The sequence below is a fragment of the Triticum aestivum genome, chromosome 7A, assembly GCF_018294505.1.
Source record: "Triticum aestivum cultivar Chinese Spring chromosome 7A, IWGSC CS RefSeq v2.1, whole genome shotgun sequence".
Classification (NCBI taxonomy): Eukaryota; Viridiplantae; Streptophyta; class Magnoliopsida; order Poales; family Poaceae; genus Triticum; species Triticum aestivum.
Window position 1 is genome coordinate 160970363 of NC_057812.1, and position 13746 is coordinate 160984108.

At 46.8% G+C, this 13746-nt stretch overlaps 2 long non-coding RNA genes across 21 annotated transcripts; one reads left to right on the forward strand and one right to left on the reverse strand.

The window, feature by feature from the left end:
- Positions 1-1589: 1589 nt before the first annotated feature.
- Positions 1590-7411, reverse strand: LOC123149279 (uncharacterized). Of its 20 annotated transcripts, none has more exons than XR_006474568.1 (7): positions 7054-7411; positions 5609-5774; positions 5335-5449; positions 4949-4993; positions 3830-3931; positions 2645-2703; positions 1590-2068 (listed from the first exon to the last, which is right to left on the reverse strand). It is a non-coding gene; the product is annotated as an uncharacterized lncRNA (long non-coding RNA). The 20 variants fall into 20 exon arrangements; XR_006474583.1 differs by having other exon boundaries at positions 3830-4862; XR_006474581.1 differs by having other exon boundaries at positions 4949-5217.
- Positions 7412-8399: 988 nt separating this feature from the next.
- LOC123150798 (uncharacterized) lies at positions 8400-11221 on the forward strand. The gene is made up of 3 exons (XR_006475358.1): positions 8400-8972; positions 9766-9986; positions 11058-11221. It is a non-coding gene; the product is annotated as an uncharacterized lncRNA (long non-coding RNA).
- Positions 11222-13746: the final 2525 nt, after the last annotated feature.

The following is a 13746-nucleotide window of genomic DNA, read 5'->3' on the forward strand; positions in this document are numbered from 1 at the left end:
AGGGGTGCTAGGCAAGTCGGCCTGCCAGTCATGGGCCAGGTCGAGGACCCTTGGACAACCAAAGAATGGGCCATGTTTGCCAAGACCCACGGCATACTCAAGATGGAATACTCCGAAAACTTGGCGCATACTTCAAGGCATATTCAAATCATGGGCATATTTATCCCACATGTAGCCCTAGGTACCCCCGTTGTCTATATAAGACGAGGATTTTTAGACCATAGGGCAAGATTCACACACACACGATCTTGAGGTAGACCATCATGTACTTTGTACTCCATTCAAAATCAATACAATAGAATAAAAATGATACGTAGGATTTTACCTCTTCGAGAGGGAGCCGGATCCCCTGACGTACTGCACCTTGGCATTGGGCCACTGACATGTTGGCCCGAGTACACATGGCAGTGAGCCAATGGCACGTCAGAGGGGCTGGTCCCTTCGAGAGGGCCCGAACCTGGTTAAACATCGTGTCCCTCTTTGTCCTATTACCATCAAGCTAAGATCACCGGCTCGGGACCCCATATCCGAGATCAGCCGGATTTGACTCCGACACCCACACCAAGAGGCATATCCGCAATGCCATACGAATACATTATATACACATAAAAGGGAAAAGCGAACTCATTCAATACATCAGCGGAACGCAAATCTTGGAGCAGATCAACGACAGAGGATCCGTTTGCCGCCGGACCACGTGCCTTAAATCCTCTCCCAGCAAAATGTGATAATGCAAAGGCCTCGAACCAAACAGCATCTGTAGTCACATACTCACATCCACTTTTAAAATAGAAGCATCAGTTTTCTATTCTGGATGGACTGCTGACTAGTAGCACAACAAGCTTTGGATCTACTTGGGGTTTCCACTTAATAATAAACAATGTACAACTGCTAACATCAATGTCACCCATTTTAGACTCTGCATGCGTTTCAATATTTGAAAATGCATGCCCCATTAATTTTGTAAGTAGCAGTCACCATCTTCATTGATCTTTCTTGTACTAGTATATCCTGACTCCCTACTCTTGGTGCTTTTACTTACCTTGGACTGGAAGCATGCATGCATCCCGACGTTATTTGACTTTAGGAGTTTGCATAATCCCAGATGAAACAACGCATTTCCATAATTATATTTGTATATATATCCAAGCAACATAATCTCATGCACTGCGAACTTTACAAAGTTTCCCTCTCTACGTTAAATCTACTGAGCGATTAGTAGGAGGAAGCGCTTGTCACCTGTATTGTACATCTCGGAAGACGAGGACCTGCGTGGTGCCAATCCTGAACGCAAACTGCAAACGAGCCATGAGTGCACGTCTGGTTCCGGAGGTTTCTTGACGTGGTTGCGGAGGTTGACTTGGTTGCGTAGAGGTGCCTCCACCGGCCAAGACCACATAGACGACAACCCAGCCCCTTGAGAAATCCCGTCGAGCGGAGTAGTATATACTATATAGTATTTTTTAATTTGAGGAAGCTACCTTAATTAAGGAACTAGAGGCTGGGGCGCGCCCTAGCGCGCCTCTTGTGCGATCCTGTGCGCACTTGCCTTGGTGGTGGAGTTGCGAATGTGCATATGCGTTTTAGAGTGCCTCAATTGTTAAAATATGAATACAATTAACACAAGCTTAGGAGAAAAGTGTTCGATCATCATACATATAAGAGGTAGTAGGTGCATATTATAAGATAGGGCAGAGTCTTACAAGGTGAATGATAGAGCACAGCATTGAGATAAGCTAAAGACGAATCCTGCTGATGACCTTATGCCTAGAGACGATGCGATGGACGGTGAGGGAGAGACGATGTGATGACCTTATGCCTTTCCTTGCGCTTGAAATGGAAGGCGCAGATGTCGCCCTCCTGGATGTTAGCATGGTGACGAAACCATGATCAATCCGTCGTGATGGTGGCCCTCTTGCCGGTTTCAAACATGAAGCGATTGTCGCAGTTCACGGTGCCGTCTGCGAGCTTCAGTGGAAGGGTGTCATCATTTCCGTCAACTTCAGTGGAAGGGTGTCATCATTTCCGTCAATGTACTTCTGCCCTCTGTGTACTCTACCTGAAAATACTATGAAGACAAAGAGAAGCACTTAATTGATGGCAAGACTTCTTCTGAAATATTAGACATGTACAACTCATCTGATCCCCTTTGGCCGGGAGCCATGAGTCAAAGATTTTGAAACTGCAAGAGTACGACACACGATGCAGAGAGCTAGCCATTCATGTAATTAATACTGAAGCGAAAATCTTAATCAATGACCAAACTAAAATAATACTCCCTCCATTCCGAAATATAAGTCTTTTCTGAGATTCCAAATGGGGACTACATACGCAGCAAAATGAGTGAATCTACATTTGACAATATGTCTATATACATCCATGTGTAGTCCTTATTAAAATATCTAAAAAGACTTATATTTAGGGAAGGAGGAGTATACTCTGGACTAATCCAAAAGCCAATGAGATAAATCATAGACTAAATGAAACTAATGATCGAACTACAAAGAGCAAATATGACCTTGTAATGCCTGAAAAGTGTATCTGAATGTTATGATAGAAGTGTCCATGAGAATAGAGTTGAAGCTATACATGATGGGTTGCACCCCCGTTTAGTGTGACTCGAGGTGCAGTAGCGCGTTCCTACCTGCGACGGGTGCGGTTCTTGCGGATATGGTTGCCGCATAGCGCCGCTGACGTGGCCATCTTTTTACATGAGGATTAAGAAAAGGCTTAAAGTTTGGATAAAAATAATATTAGTTCATGAAACAATTCTAGATATTAACCACCACAAGCATGTCAAACCTTGACAAACCCAATTGAAACAGCAGTTCTAGATATAGAAAAGGAAAACATCAATGGCATAAAGCGGGCGACCAGAGGAACGCTGAACTGCGCGACATTATAGAAATAGCCATATAATCACCATCCTTGAGTTGGTAAACATAATCAAGTTCTTGAAAAATCTCTTCAATTTGTGTTTGTACCCTGAATCTCTGGTCAAGTCATAATCCAGTGAAACATTTCTAGATCCCCAGAAAGTACTTTTCTTCTAGTATGCTACTATCTTGAATCAGATGGTCTAATTCAGGTGGTATTGATAAACTACAACACATTAATTTCATAATAAGAATGCAACTGATTGTGTAGGAACCGAATTGCAGGAAACGGGAGACAAATCAGAGGAACACAAATTTATAACAAAACATCAACAAAATTTGTCCGAGAGTCACGAATCAAAGATTTTAAAACAGCAATTCTACACACAAACCAAATTTCTAGATCTCCATGTAATGAACGGATGTAAAGAAAATTGTAAAACACGAGTCTATGCACAACCCATCTCATCCCCTTTGGCCGAGAGGCACGAATCAAAGAACAGTAATGTCAAATATCCCCTCATGTCTGATAATTTTTACTGGCATTGGTGTATGTGTCAATAATACCCTCAATGTTTGCATCATGCAAAAGAACTGCATAATGTGAAGCTAGAATTTGAAGTACGAAAAAAATGCATTCTTATAGAGCAGATGTAATTTGAAGCTGGAATGTATAAAAAGTGCACTCAAACAGATTTCATTGCAAATAAAAAAACATGCTTGAGATTTGAACCCTGCCCCGCTATGAATAGGACAAACTACTCAACTCAGTTTCAAGAATTATCATATAAAAATCTCATGGCGGATAAAACAAATCACGCGTCATTTTGCTAGCGATAGTTTTGCGTCTCTTTCTTTGGATTGTAATGAACATTATAGTTAACCAATAAAGGTCCCTATTTTCCTTAGAAACATTAGTGCACTGAATAAATGTAGGCAAGAGTAGCTAATACCTGGCTGCAATTGGAGCATCAGTAGTTCCAACTTATCGTGTAGTACCAAGCAGAGGCCATCAATCAGCCATCGCCCATGTGATCGGACTAAGTTTGGAATACCTAGGAAAACATATTGCTTTATGAGTGATGTGATGCCATGTAATTTTAATAGGGAAAAGGCAGAGAAGACATGTTCTCATGTGAAATAGGAATCAACCTATTGTTGATGGTATTAAATTAGAAACAAGTAAACTACAAATTCCGATACAACAAGAATTTTGGACCTGAACAACAAACGATATAGATGGCATATAATGACATTTTCTTGACATAACATCTAGAGTTCCACAGTAAACAGGAAGTAGAAATCCATGAAATTCAAAATACGAACGAAAGCACGGCCTGCTGCGCGTTGCCCGCAGAAGCGGTGGGCAATTGGAATAGACAGCCAACTTGAATGTCGATAGGATCTAAACAGTATATACATAGGTAACTACATTCATAGGTGATTTTTCTTAACCTGGGTCGTCACAAATCGTAACCGATAAGGAGAGAAGTTGATTGCATACATGTAGGTCCAAAGTGAGATGGATCACAAATTTATTATGATAAGTTCAAATGTTTGGAGAAGTATGTTCTAAACCCATTGGCCCCTTTGCAGCAGCACAAAATCGACGGTAAATCCTCAAGCAGTTTGCACGACTGTAATGACGTCAAGTAGCTACAAGAGTTTTGTTCCCGCAAAAAAAGAGTTGTCATTTGTCAAAGCGTTTAGACACTAACCATGTTATTTGAGATGGGAAATGTCCTTCGTAGGTGTATAGGAAAGGATCTTTGAGAGTACCTGGTAAGGTACAATTTTCTAGAAGCAGAAAGCCGCCAAAGAGGTGGGCAAACAGGATGGATACCGCAATGATGAGTGTCTGGCACTCCGAAACGGGTTGCGTTATAGCATCGATCATTCAATTTTTCAATATCCATCCACACCACAACAAATTAGTATAGCATGCTCAAAATTAATCTATCTGTAGCTGGACTTGAAGAACTGTCGCTGAACTTAAAGAAAAAAAATGAATAGAATTAAAATGTATTAATTCAAAAACGACATGAAACATCATTGATGAACTTTGTATGTACCTAAGGGAAACATAAATGGGTAGTCCAGCAAAGCATAGTGTGGAACTGCAGATTCAGAATATTCAGATCATGTTAAATTAAATACCCGCATATACATGCAAATATATAGCTTTTAAATTTCACCAGTAAGTAATGACAACAGTTTGGCATTAGCAATACTGTAAAAAATAGCAGAAAGCATAGTTAAGTGACATCCAATCGCCTGGAAGAGAGTTCTCCACATATGTTTTTGGGAACATCCAGGAAATACAACTGAAGCTAGCAGTAATCTGAAAAACAGACCGACAACCATACTCGATTGTAGATAAATACTACAGCAGCACATAATTTTTATAGTATACTGAATTTAGTAACCTGGGTAGGTAGCTACAAATTTGGATTCTGACCTCCCTCAAATTACCATCTCTTATTGTATCATACCAAGGCTTCCTCACATGGCATCACATCTGAAGTGCCCATTACTAACTTGTATACTTTGTCCTGTTTATATATCTCCAGTACCTAAAAATGAGGAAGCCACATATTACAATCTTTTATTGCACCAAACCTTCCTCATACAACATCAAGAATATCAAACCCCAAAAAGTCAAGATAAACGTGCATGTTAGCATGTATTCCAGTTTTCACTGATCATATTTAAGATCATGTGGCATGTCTCACCATTAAGCACAGAAGCTTGAGACACGATGAAATACATTATATAGTAAGACATGATCTACCCCAGCTATGTGATGAGCATAACCACTTCAAAATATAGGAATCTGTTTGAAAAACTTCTAATCTGATTTGGTGGCAACTCTGGCTGCAGCGGCAAGTGCCCATGCACCTGATAAAATATAAACCTTGTAATTAATTTACAGGAAAATATGAAAGGAAGCAAAGAAATTAAGAAGTATACTAAGGGATGCAATAAAACATCACGCATCTCACGGTCAGATATGAACATAGTGTCAAGTCAACTAATTTTTCAGTCTAGAGAAGTAAAATTCTTGCTAATGAAAAAATTCTGCAATGCACGAGCTGCATGGAAGATGCAAAACACAATTAAGCATAGCTGATAGTTGTGTAAGGAAAGCATTACGCAAAACCTACATATCCAGAGGTAAAAAATAAACCTCAAGTGATGAATTAATTAGTGACCAAACTACATGATGTATCATATCCTCTGCTCTGAAAATATATGGGTGCAACAAGCACTGAAGAGTTATAACATGTACCGCACCTATAATAAGATTAGTAGCTCTCCTTTGCAATTTACAACTGATGTCCACCATGACATGCAAATTATCCGACAATAGCTAATCTTTGGCAAAGAAGAAAATTCTCTTCTGAAATATCAATTGAACCATATGACCTTATTTCAGGATGCGAAAGATCTAGGTAAAACAGAAATTTATGATACAGTCTATAGATAACAATACATATGGCTTTTAGTGCCCTATATACCGGTAGACATGACCATGAGCACAGATTCAAAGCCAAAAGGCATGGAAAGGAGTCAAATATTTACCATAGAAAAACAAAACTGGGAATGTCGAAAAGGCCGTAGACAGAGTATACAGATATAACGACACAGTAAGATCAATAACATGATGTAATAGTGGCTATGATTCGTTCCTGGTAAAACCATCACAGTGAAAAAAAAATTGTTGGACAAACAACCCTCTGTTTTTTATGTGTGGCTGGACAAACAACCATATGTTTTCATGTGTAACAATAACACTAATTTCAACTCAAACGTTGAAAATTCAGATCATGGCACCCTTTCATGCACAAAAGAACGAGACCACCAACATTTCGATTCACAAAGGAACAATAATCGTATGCCCTACCTGGATCCAGACAAAAAAACAAAAAGCATAAATTTAACATCCCCGCTAAAAACAAGCCAACATGGATACAAGGGAGCTACGAGAATCCAATGCACAGAGAATAGTACTTTTGGCTTTTACCAAAAAAGAAAGCCCTCATTGGCCAACCTGCACATCAATACACACAACAACCAGGACAAGCAGAACATACTGAATCCCAAAAACAAATTGCCATACAACTGCACATCCAACTTCAGAATATGAGTGGAAAGGAGGAGGAGAAGAGGGGTTGACCTGTCGATCCATGAACGGAGACGCAGGAGGGTGCTTATAAAGAATGTGCAGGCAGAGATCAAGGGAGGCACATCCAGGGGACCGACCAAGAGGAAGAGAATCCGCTCAAATCGGACCAATCTGCAGGGAAAATGAAAAAAAATCTCATATGAGTAGCAACCAATGAACAGGAATGTCCAATCACAATTGGGAGCAACCATCGCATTTGAGGCGAAGACCAACTTCAGAAACAAGGGGGCATCTTCTTCCTCCCCCGTGGCCTCCTGCCCTCTCTCCCACGACCTCCATGGCCTCCTCTTCTTCCTCCCCCATGAATTTCATGCCCTCTTCTCCTTCCTCCCCCACGACCTCATCTCCTTCCTGTAAGAGGTTAGGGTTAGTTGTGCGGGTGCGCCTGGGGGCGTACAGCAGCGGCTAGGGCGGCAAATCGGTAGAGTGAGGCGAGGAGGAGCCTTGCCTGTTGATGGCGGCGTCGGAGTTGGCCGTGCCCAGGAGGAACGGACGTGGCGGCGGCGGTGGCGGCGGCGGCGATTTGTGGAGAGAGAGGGAGTCGGGAGAGCAGGAGGAGAAAGGGGATGGAGGGAGCTGCCTATCTGAGACTGTGATCGATCTCTTTTAATTTTTTTATCTCTCCCTTCGGCACAGTAAAGTGATGACCTGGATAGCCCCAGCGTTCGCTCTTCACGCGACTGTTAATGGGTTTAATTGTCATCAGACCGTGCGTGTAGTCAAGCAAGCAAGTCTTTCCTCTGCGAAAATTAACGACCATGGTTTTTCCCAGAAAAAACAAACCCTCAACAGGTGCCTACCGCTCCCTGAGATGCAGTGAATCTGCTGTGTCCCTAAGCATTATTACCTGCCCATGTAGTTAGCTGACACAATCGCGTGTGCTACTCAAACAAGTTTTCACACAGCTAGAAAAGCAAGCTGAGCAGGAAAAAAAAATGTCTAACCAGGTGCCTCGCCTGCCGCGTAGATGACGCGTCGACACGGTAATCCTCCCCGCCACCGCCAACGGGCTCGTGTCGCCCCTCTCCCTCAACGCGGCGGCGACTATGGCGACCATGGCGACGTAGGCTACGTTACGGTCGAGTGCGTCGAGCGCTTTGGTGTAATTAGTTGTTACTACTCCTACCGAATGCTGATGCCAGCAATTAACGCGAGCGCTGACCAGGCTAAATGGCACGCAAATTGTGGTGTGTGTGAATGCTCCGGGGCACGAGGTAATTTGTCAGGTTAGCACCATCCAGGAAGGTTCCCGGGAATCTCCGGGCAGTACAGGGCCAACATAATAACCACGATACGTCTCTGATCTGTGCATCTTCCTCTTTCCCAAGCGTTAGCGTGCCACGGCGCCTTTTCTCCGATCTTCATCCACCCGCCGCACGTCATGCCTTGCCTTCGCCCGCTACCCCGGTCGTCCCGTTGCATGCATGACCCTCCGCTGCTCCGGGTCCCACCTCGCCGTCGCCCACCGTGCGCCTGGTCGCCCGCCGTGTCGTCACGTTGCATGCTTGCCTTCGCCCACCCACACCGTCTTGGCCGCCGGCCGCGTGCACGGCCTCGTTATTCCCGTAAACCACGATCACCGTCGTCGTTGACCATTCGTGTTTATGCATGCATAGATTTCTCCTTTTCTTTATCTTGTCGCTATCTCGTACTGCGTCCCAATTCACACGTGGGGCCACCATGTCATCGGCGAGAGCTATCATCAGAGGATAAGAAAAGGAGACCGTTTCTCGATGCGTTGCACCACATGGCAGCATTTAAAGCGTACACATCAGGCGGCCGCCTCGTCAGTACTGTCTTAACTGCCGCCTTCGGACACGCAGAGCACCGGCCAAGAAATCTCTCCCGCACGCGGTCCCGTCTCGCCCTGCTGCACCGGTGCAACCTCGAGCTCCCCCGCCGATCTCTCTGTAAGCCACAAGAACCTCTACTTTTCCTGCGATCGAACCATACTGCTACTACAGGTTGTGTGCTATACCGCGAGAGTACGTAGCGTGGCGGCTGCCGGCCCTCCAGCGCGGAACCAGCGGCGGCGGCGGTGGTGGCGAGCTCCGCACGCGCGCGCGTGAGGGCCTCGGCCAGCACGCGGCGGCGGCGGCGAGCTCCACGCCCGTGGGAGCGAGGGCCTCGGCCAGCACGCGGCGGCGGCGGTGAGCTCCCCACGCGCGGGCGCGAGGGCCTCGGCCAGCACGCGGCGGCGGCGGTGAGCTCCGCACGCGCGGGCGCGAGGGCCTTGGCCAGCACGCGGCGGTGGCGAGCTCCACACGTGCGCGCGCGAGGGCGGCGGCGGCGGCGGTGTCGAGCTCCGCACGCGCGAGCGCGAGGGCCTCGGCCACTGCACGCACGCGGAGGCGCTACTCGCTAGGCCAGCACGCACGGAGGTTCTCGGCAAGCACGCAAAGGCGCTAGGCCAGCACGCACGGCTGCACGCACGCGGCGGCAGCACGCAGAGGCGCTAGGCCAGCACGCACGGCTGCACGTACGCGGCGGCAGCACGCACGGCCGGCCCATAGGGGCCGGACACTGTCGGGGTTGTCCGTCTAGACATTTAGGAATAGAGATCCGGATATAGATGCTCCAAGTCGATTTTCACACTGAAACGGTTCTCTCCTAATTTCTTGCTTCTTTGTTTTGTGGATTGTTTATTACTTATCGCCTTTGTATTCGATTCGATCTCACCTTCATCTCATGTTTTGTAAACAGATCCTCCTTGCCGTGCCATGGCACGGCCAGCGTCCCTCGACTGTGATTCTGACGACTATGACTCCGACTCCGGCCATGCTTCCGGTGACGAAACTCGGCCCAATAAGCGTCTTGTGTATGATTCTGATGGAGGATTCTATATTAATGATGATGATGATGATGATGATGATGATGACGACGACGACGACGAAGATGATGAATAGAAAGCCACATCAGAGCTGGTAATTTTTTGATCTCTGATCATTCCTTCATTTTCTGGAAGTTTGTGTTGGTACTCATCGCTATGCTTATGAACATAATTTGCAGTTTCCTTTGTTCTTCTAAAAAGTTCACATTGGTAGTCTGGTCGCTATGAATATGAAGATAATTTGCAGTTTCCTTTGCTATGAAGATTAATCGATCTTAGTACTGAACTAAAAAAATTAAAGATTACGTGTCTGTTTCCTTTGAAAGTAAGGGGACTGGTGTGAACTGTGAATATTTTGATGCAGTTTGTCCTTCCGCCTTATTTATTCATCCCGAGGAACCATAGAGTTCTATATACCAGCTAGTTCTGTTTCCTTCATGAGTATTTTTTTCGAATTAAGGAGCTTTTGCCCCTGATTTAATTTAATTGAAAAGGAATTACCTACGTAGTAGTGAGCTGAAGGTGTTGTTTCACTTTATTAAAGAGGACAAGATCAACCACGGTCCATGGTACCTTTCTATATAAGGAAAGTGGAGTATCATAAATGCACTGATTAGAGGGGACATGCACAAGTCATACTTCAAACAAAAGACCTGGTGTTTGGTATGACCAAATATGTAAGTCGCTCGCCCATCATTCCCGCTCTGGGGCGGCCAGCCACTTCTTTAATGGGGCAACCCTTTCGCGGCTTCGTGGACCTCCTGAGATCTTGCGTCCCGTCACTTCGCCTATGCTTTCTTTTCTTTGGTATAATAAAGCTGGTCTGTTAGGTTACGAATATCAGTTTTGTTTGGCCTGGGGGCTGTTTTGTCTTGCTTGCTTCGGCACATATCTTCTGTTTGGATTTTACTCGCAGCCACGCTTGTGCACTTGCAGTTTAATTTGTGCCTTCTTGGCGATTTCTAGCACGAAACTAGTAGTATTAAACGACACCCATTTTGGTGCTTGTATGGAAGAAAAAAAGAATGCTTTAGAAACTGTATTCTTGAAAATTCCTATGATTCGGCTAGGTGGAAATTCCTCGAGCTTGTCTTCAATTCGCAAGGTTTTAATTTGCTGCTAGTGTATACTGTAAGCGCTGACCATGGTTCTTGTGTTGTGGCAGGGAGGCTGGCATGGCATGAAGAGGCCAGCAGAAGCAGTTACGGAGTGCAAGTCTAGCTAGTGGCAGAAATGTTGTTTTTGTAAATATGTTTGCTTGTGTGATGAGACCAAATGTAACTGTATTGATGTGATTGAACTAACTGTTAGCGTTTTACTACATAAGAAGGCACTGTCAGCATTTGATACCCCTCCTTTTTGCTCCAGCTCTTTGCTTAAATCGCTGAACTGTTTGCGTAAGCTCTCCTGCAGCGCTTCGTCATTGATATTTCAGAGTTCACTGCTGAGTCGCATAATGTGGAAAGCAGAGATACATTGCAGACAAACAATAGAATGAAAATAGTAGTGACCTTGTTCATGTTCATTCATGCTTCCACATGGCTCTGGCAGCGACGACTCTGATGTGGATGTGCTTGCTCTCCGCATCGCACTGCGCTGATCGCAGCTAGATTGGGGCGACAACAGCGGAAGTAGCTCATGCTCGGACGCGCCGTCCCCCTTCGCCCGGCGTTGCTGTGCGGGCGACGTTGTCGGGTCCTCCCATCCGGCACGCAGGACTGAGGGCAGCTTCGCTTGCTCCGCTCCACTACAGGTACGCCGGCCCCTCCCTTCCTAGCCATCTTCGGAGGGCGTCCACGGGAACAGTTGGATGCTCATGGCCTCGTCGGAGTTGGGCCAGTCTCGGATGCCCGAGTCGGAGGCGCGGGCCGCACAGCGCGAGCGACAACGGGCAAGGGAGAGGGCGGCGGCGGGCGAGGCGGCGGTGAGGTGACGTGCAAGCGCGCGCTAGTTGATCCCAAGGAAGCACTCCTCGCGTCCGTCCTCCACCAGTCCTTGACGATGGTGGAGTCGGATGCGCGGCGGCTCCGACACAAGAATGCCAAAGAGGGCCAAAGCAACACCATCGACTACAAGGGGAAGGGGCTGGCGGTGAAATGGTGATTCCTCAACCTTTTTTCATTTTATTTAGTTTTCTCGTATGTTAAAGTACGGTCCAGCAAATGGAAATTGTTATTTTGGTTGTCCAATGATCCGTTTATCTACGAATTATGCTCGATTTAAGTAGGTTTGTTGCTTGTTCGTTGATCCACGTAGGTTAATTTCGTATTTTACATTTGTTGCATGGATATGAGGTACATGGCTGCAAACGCAGCATAATGAGGGGTACCCCGTCAGTGTCCGCAGAAGCCGCGCGTCCGCGGGCGTTTGAGGGGCCGGATTTGGTGTTCGCGCCCTCTAGGAGGCTAGGACCAACGGCGTGGTCACTGACCGCTCAATATCATGACCCAGGCGGGCTCCTAAAACCGGTCCTGTAAGTTTGGGCTGACCGGCACCCCTCATATCCAACATATTTTGCGGCGTATATAGGGAGGCCGAGTCGCGCACGGGTACGTCCGCCACGTCGGACCCAACAAACAGGACCCACCACATTGCATCAAATGCTCCTCCCCATTTTCCTCTCCTCCCTTCTCCCTCGACCACGCTCGTCATCCCCTAGCTCCCCCTCCATACCGACCCCTCAGCACCCCAGCACCGCCACAAAACTCATACCAGCCAGTCTCGCCGCCACGGACACTATCGCCGGTTCGGACACCGTCATTGTACGTTGAGCTATTCTCAAACTGCAACTTGCCCTCTATGTGTTCGACACAACCAGTTTTCTGTATTTGCTTTGTAGGCAAAATGATGGATTCGAAGGGTTCGCCAGATGAGGAGTGTGGAAACCCGAAGCTTGATGAATTGATTCAAAAGGAGTTATTCGATTCGTTGGTATGATTTGTGCATGTATATTGTATACCTCGGCCCACCTCCTAGTCATTGTATAATTGAGGTTGTGGCCCACCTTGTACCCATATATAACGTGCGTTATGCATCGATCAATACATCGAGTCGCATTGCCAAAACTCTTGTTTCCAACATGGCATCATACCTCTGATCCTAAACCCTAACCCTCTGCTGCCGCCGCGATCTCCATCACCGCCGCTGTCACACCACGCCTCCCCTGCCGCTGCGTCTCCACGTCACCGCCTTGCCGCCCGTGTCCAGCCAACGCCCACACTACTCGCTTCCGCACTTCCCTCCCTAACCCTAACCGCGCCGCCGCCCTAGCAGCGCCGCCCCTCGCCGCGCCGCCTCTTCCTTGCCGCGCCGCCTTCCCCGCACCACGCCGCACCACCTCCCCTCCCGGACCCATGGCATCCCCTGGTTCCTCCGGGACCACCCGCACCAACCGCACCAACCCGTTCGTCGGCCCTGACCCCGTCATCATCCGCGATCTCAATATCCTCCGTCGGGTTCCCGTCGTTCTCGATCAACTCACCTCCACCTACTATGCCTGGAAGATGTACTTCTCCCTCGTGTTCCATGAGTACAATCTCCGGGATCACATTGATGGCTCCGTGGATTCGCGGCTCATGGAGGACGATGAGGAGTGGATGACTATCGATGCCACTCTCATCCGTTGGTTCTACACCACCATCTCGAAGCACCTCTTCCACACGGTGGTCTCTGCCGAGGATGACACTCACGCCGTCTGGACCAAGCTCAATGGCCTCTTCACCGACAACGCGCTCCAGCACAAGTTTTCTTGCACGGTGAGTTTTTTGGGTGTCAGCAGCACGACTCGTCCATTGACAATTGTAGCACGCGCCTCAAGAAGCTTGTTGACGAGCTCCGTGACCTTGGTGAGAAGG